Source organism: Xenia sp. Carnegie-2017, unplaced genomic scaffold, assembly GCF_021976095.1.
Source record: "Xenia sp. Carnegie-2017 unplaced genomic scaffold, XeniaSp_v1 HiC_scaffold_23, whole genome shotgun sequence".
Lineage (NCBI taxonomy): Eukaryota > Metazoa > Cnidaria > Anthozoa > Malacalcyonacea > Xeniidae > Xenia > Xenia sp. Carnegie-2017.
In genome coordinates this window covers 4,790,026-4,796,801 of record NW_025813486.1, presented here as the reverse complement: position 1 = coordinate 4,796,801, position 6,776 = coordinate 4,790,026, and the positions used below count along the sequence as shown (strand labels likewise).

General features: G+C 35.5%; 1 protein-coding gene across 1 annotated transcript in view; it reads left to right on the top strand.

The window, feature by feature from the left end:
- The window catches only part of LOC124448715 (TNF receptor-associated factor 3-like), a 39,109-nt gene that overhangs the window by 10,796 nt on the left and 21,537 nt on the right, over positions 1-6,776 (top strand). The window contains exon 2 of the mRNA XM_046999669.1: positions 6,429-6,503. The gene's annotated coding sequence lies outside the window, so the exon portion shown is untranslated. The remainder of the gene's footprint in view (positions 1-6,428; positions 6,504-6,776) is intronic.

Below are 6,776 nucleotides of genomic sequence, written 5' to 3'. Positions count from 1 at the left end.
TGTGGATTCCAGTGTAAAATGCATATCAGTGCTTGTGCCTGCTGCTCGTCATCGTGTTTTGCTGTTGAGGTATTTATAGTTTATATACTTATACTCCAGATTGCTTTGGTAAGCATTTTTTGAACTTACAACATTTGATTAAAATTGTAGTGAGAGACTTGCCGAGCGGAAATCGAATACGTGTGATAAAAATCAATGCCCAACATAAAGTTCTGATTAGAGCCATAGAAATAGACCAAAAAAAAAACAAATTGTGAAATTTAAATTTATTGTGACGTTTCGTCTTTACTCAAGACATCTTCAGACAAATAATAAATAGGACGTTAAGACAAGGTATTATATTTACAAAAAGGTGTTAAATTACTACTAAAGGAAGCGGTGTCGAATGGATACATGATAAGGAAGTTTGGAAGTGAAATGAAGAGAAATTAAAAGAGGTTAAGTGGAATGGAGTTTCCTTGCACATTAAGTGTAGGCTTGTGTTTATTGATTAGAAGGCTTTCATGGATGGAGAGTTCATAAGTATCGTTGGAAGAGGAGATTATTTTAAAGTCGTCTAAGTTGGGGTGTGTCCAGTTGCGTTAATGTGAGCAAGAATGCTTGATGATGCAGGGTGGGAAACTTGGTTGCCTGTAAGGGGATATTCTGTGCTCCGAAAATCTGGTGTGTAGATGACGTGTGGTTTGACCCACATACGAAGCGTTGCAGCTTCGACACTTGAATAAATAGACTACACCAGATCTCAGAGGCTTGGGAATTTTGTCCAAAGGGGAAGAAAGAAGAGATACGTTGAGAAGGGCGGAAACAAATTTAATGGATATATGTGGAAGGCTGCAGCACAAAGGTTATTGATTTGTGCGAATTTGAAGGAGTGTATGCCGGTGAAAGGAAGACAGAAATAGATGGGCATTTTATGAGCAGTCAAGACAGGTGGTTTAGGGGCAAAGGTGTTGTTAAGGAAGCGACGTGTGATTTGGTCAATTATACGTGAAGGAAAACCGTTTTTGGTGAGTGACTTTCTGGTAAATTCGAGTTGTGTATGAAAATTTTCGTAAGTAGAGCAAAGATTGAAGATGCGGTGAAGTAAGCAGGAGACTAATGAAAGTTTGTAAGTAAGTGGGATGAAGCTGTGGAAGTTGGTGAAGAGGCCAGTGAAAGTGGGTTTGCGGTAGACGGAAGTGGTGAATTTTCCATTAGTACGAGAGATATCAATGTCAAGAAATGAGAGCTTTCTGTTTTGTTCGACTTCAGATGTGAATGTGATGTTAGGTGTTGTCGGTTCAGGTAGTCAAGAAAGAGAGGGACGTGATCGGAGGAATGAAAAGTAAAAACAGTCGTCAACGTAGCGTCGGTAAAGTAGTGGTTTCAATGAAGAAGGACAATTATTGAGCCAGGATTTTCGTGAAAGGACATGAATATATCAGCAAAGAGAGGCCCAATGGACTGCCCATAGCAACACCATCAATTTGCTGATACATTTTCCCGTTAAAGATAAAGTGACAGTTCTTAACAGCTAGAGAGAGTAGTTTTCAAATTCTGTTGCAGTGAGTCCGTTGAAGTACTGGTGGTTGTTAAAATGCTTTTGGATATTATGTGGATGGTTTCGTCAACAGGTATGTTAGTAAATAGGGATACGACATCAAAACTAGCAAGGACAACATTACTGGAGTTGATATCGCAGTTTAGGATTTCTTCAACAAACGAGAAAGAGTCTTTGATGATGAGGTTGCTTATAGTGAAGGGTTTTAGGAGTGGGATGAAAAACTTTGCTAGATTATACGAATAGTGATTAATGGAGGAAAGAATGGGTCTGAGAAGGATGTTACATTTATGTATTTTAGGAAGGCCATATAATATACCTATTCGTGAACCAGTAGGGTAAAGTTCTTTGTACGTTTCTTGGCCGATAGATTTGGCATCTTTCAACTTTTTTAATAAAGATTTCACTTGATTTTCTCGTTGTAAAGTGACTTTGACTGGATCTCCATTAAGAGGTTGAAACTTTGTAGTGTCAGATAAGAGTGTGTCCATTTTCTTTGTGTAGTCGTCTTTGTTAAGTATTCACCACTTCCGTCTACCGCAAACCCACTTTCACTGGCCTCTTCACCAACTTCCACAGCTTCATCCCACTTACTTACAAACTTTCATTAGTCTCCTGCTTACTTCACCGCATCTTCAATCTTTGCTCTACTTACGAAAATTTTCATACACAACTCGAATTTACCAGAAAGTCACTCACCAAAAACGGTTTTCCTTCACGTATAATTGACCAAATCACACGTCGCTTCCTTAACAACACCTTTGCCCCTAAACCACCTGTCTTGACTGCTCATAAAATGCCCATCTATTTCTGTCTTCCTTTCACCGGCATACACTCCCTTCAAATTCGCACACAAATCAATAACCTTTGTGCTGCAGCCTTCCCACATATATCCATTAAATTTGTTTTCCGCCCTTCTCAACGTATCTCTTCTTTCTTCCCTTTAGGACAAAATTCCCAAGCCTCTGAGATCTGGTGTAGTCTATTTATTCAAGTGTCGAAGCTGCAACGCTTCGTATGTGGGTCAAACCACACGTCATCTACACACCAGATTTTCGGAGCACTTGGGAATATCCCCCCTTACAGGCAACCAAGTTTCCCACCCTGCATCATCAAGCATTCTTGCTCACATTAACGCAACTGGACACACCCCCAACTTAGACGACTTTAAAATAATCTCCTCTTCCAACGATACTTATGAACTCTCCATCCATGAAAGCCTTCTAATCAATAAACACAAGCCTACACTTAATGTGCAAGGAAACTCCATTCCACTTAACCTCTTTTAATTTCTCTTCATTTCACTTCTAAACTTCCTTATCATGTATCCATTCGACACCGCTTCCTTTAGTAGTAATTTAACACCTTTTTGTAAATATAATACCTTGTCTTAACGTCCTATTTATTATTTGTCTGAAGATGTCTTGAGTAAAGACGAAACGTCACAATAAATTTAAATTTCACAATTTGTTTTTTTTTTGGTCTATTTCTATGGCTCTAATCAGAACTTTATGTTGGGCATTGATTTTTATCACACGTATTTAATTAAAAGTTTAGACACTACTTTTAAAATGTATATCGTATATGATTGAAAGGAAGTAAAATATCATTGAATAAGAAACTCTTTCTTTGTCCGTTTATATGCTTACGTGTAATTGTAGTAAAGATCTTGAAAAAAATGCCATTTTTGTTGACCACTTCATGTTTCACTGTAACTGCAGCAGTAAAATTATATTTCAGGTTATTTGATAAGTATTCTACAAGTACTCGTCTATGTGCTACCTCTATGTATTGTTTCGCGTAGAAAAGATATATTTCAGTATTTGCTTTCAGTGTTGTGTACGGAGGTGTGACTGGCCTTCATAGTTGTAGTGGGGCATCTCCTCTTACTCATGGTATTACCCATGATCAATTTTGATGGAAATAATTGATTACTTCTGATTGTTTCATCTTATTAACAGCATTAATATAGTAAAGACATATTATAATTAATATAAAATTTGGCCATGCATAATTATTGCCGATTCCAACATAACCTGCTGGGTATACCATTATTCACGTAATGGTTGATGGGCAAGAGAATGTATGTTTACCTAAATAAATATTGCCATCGTATTGTTTTTTCTAAGTGCTGCTTGTTTTGTTTTGCTTCAATTTTAAGCTGAATAAAGCTATTTGTTCAAAAATCAAGTATACTATCTTGCTATCATACATGATTTAAAGTAAGTAAAATATCATTGAATAAGAAATTCTTTGTCCAATTGTACTTACGTGTAATTTTAGTAAAGATCTTGAAAAATATGGCATTTTTGTTGACCACTTCACGTTTCACTATAACTGCAGCAGTGAAATAATATCGCAGCTCATTTAATAAATATTCTATTAGTACACGTCAGCGTTATACTTATATCTAATTCGAAATTTTTCCCTGTGCTACTGGTATGTTTCTTGTATGAAAGATATATTTCAGTATTTGCTCTCAGTGTTGTGTACATATCTTTTACAAATTCATATATTGACATGAATGCTGCTGTCCAAACTGTGAATTTTTTCAAGACGGGGAAAAATTTATGGATGAATTGTAAATGCTTGACAAAGACAACCTCGCGAGCGTTATTTCAGTCATTGATGTTCAAAAGCAAGCCAATATTGTTTTGAGTTTTATCAGCAGAAATTTACATCCAAAATCGTAAATAAAGGACAACTGAAGCGTATGCATGAAAGTAAAATATCAAAGTCAATTTATGTTCATTTGGCTTTTACAAAATATGCGGTCGTTTTTATAACGAATGTTACTGCAAACGCTCATTCTTTGAGCTTGCTTGTAATATGTTCTAAAAGATATTGATGATGCATAAAAGTATTCTAATCGGTAAGACTTTTTTATTCGGCACTTTTAAATCTAACAATTGAATTACAACTGTAACTGTTCGTTTAAATTTTTGTCTTACTGTTATTGGTTTGACCGATTTCGACTGATAGCCAGCTGAACTAATATAGTCGAGCTCACTGTCTGAATTGAATGTTTGATCATTTCATAGTAACTTTCTAAAGCATGATAGAAACTACACTGTGTCTAGACTACTATGAAGGTACCACAGGATTCGATCTCGCGAGAGACATTTCATGCTCAAAAGCAAGCTATCATTGTTTTGAGTTTTCTCAGCAGAAATTTACATCCAAAATTTTGAGTAAACGACAACTGAGGGTCTGCATGAATGTAAAATATCAAAGTCAATTTATGCGAGTATGTGATTCGATTCAGATTTACATTTAAACTAGTTTTGATCATATGAAAAGATATTTATCATGACCAGGAAGCATGAAATGCCTAATAAACATTAATGGCATTAAGCTGTCCTTTATTGCAAATTTTCAATCTGATAATCTTTGTTTAATCTTTGGCAGAAAAAAATTTTGAGTTTTTTCTCAAAAGGTGAATTTTCTGCCTCTGTAAGTGGAAATGTGTTAAAGGTTAAAATAAACTTGCATGGTTTGAAGTCTGAGCTTTTTTTACATCTATGAACTGTCCCTTGTAGTACCTCATTTCTCACTTAACTCATTACATAAAGGTTTGAATGGGGGTCTCTAGGAGGTCTATGCCTGAGAGCTTGGTAGAAATTTTTAAAGACTATATCTTTTTTGGAATAGCATTATTGTAAAGTAAATTTTATGTTCCTAGGAATGCTAACGAGCCTTACATTTGGCATGATCATGAACCTTAATATTTGGAAAAACATTCAAGTATTATTCAATTCACAGATTTTTTTATAAAAAAACGTAACCAAAACGCGTTGTTTTTACACAACAACCATGCCACAAAAAACATTTTGTATTACTCTAAAACGCTGAAAATGGCATTTCCAATTTAAAATTCAAAATTTCCCGTGGGAGCATGGACCCCTAGGTGGGAAACGCCTCTGGCTTTCCATGACTGATGTTTGAAAAATCCTAGATCTGCCCCTGATTCGATTTCAAATGAAAAGTCCAGCGTTAGGAAAAATAAAATACAACAACTCATTGATTGGTCAGATATATATAAGTCGAAAACTCGTTTCCAATGGCATTGTTATAAAATATTTTGAATAAAGAATTAACGGCTAATATATATTTTGCATAACCTTGAATTCGCTCCTCGTGCTATCGAAGTGATTTGTGTGAGAGTGTGAGTGTTTAATTATAGTGTTTTTTTGTTGTACACGAATGTCAAAAAACACTAAGGTCCAAGAGACATGTTAGGAATTAAATGCAGAATGGAATAAAAGAAAAAAGGATAAAATGCACAAAAGGAGATGAGAAAATGGGAAGTACGTGCAAAAAAGCACACAAATACTTTAAATAACTACTTTCACGCATTGTGTGGTGAAATTTTTCAGTTCCTGCATTGATTCGTCTTCGTATTTACGCAGACGAACTCGCAAATAAGTTCGTCTTATATGTTAGGGATATCCACCCGACACGTATTGGAAAATTCAAAACACTTTTTGTCGAGATACGCGAAATTATTGATTATAGCTAGTTTAACTCTTAGGGTATTAAATCACACAAATACGCTGACAGTGACTTTATTCGAAAACTGGTTTAAGATTTCGTTGGCCGAAACGAAGACAAATCAATGTAAATTTCACCCAAATTTTTGTGAATACAGTAGATTTTTTAATGTGTTTTCTTTTCGCATTTTTACGCATATTCCCATTTGGCTGTTCCATTTCAGGTGTTTTATCCATCGTTTTCCTTCCTCAGCTTCGCTTCGGCAGCTAACATTGACCTTGGTCTGAATAATTCTTGATATCATGCTCAACCATTGAGCCGGATATCAACCTCATTTAATAATTTTCAATAATTTTCAAGTTCAAATTGCAAAGCTTACAATACTTTCTATTTTCAGACTTCAATATATATATATATATATTGTTGTGAAACTCTAAAGATTACTTGTCAACAGATAAAGATTTTCTCGAAGGTAAATGTTGAGTTCGATTCTTATGTTCGCAACATGGACTTCCAGTTACGTATAGGTTACGCCATGGGTTACATTTACAATGTCTTAAGCAGACTGAGATTTGCGTGAAGAGATTAAAGGAAGTTAAAGGAAGAGATATTCGTGGCTCACTACACGCAGGAGGATGTGGTTTCAATCATACGTATAGTTGTGCTTTAACTTCTTAAACTGCTCTTTTTCGCTGTAATTCAATTCAGGGGCGGATCTACGGTATGTCAAATCAATCACTCGACT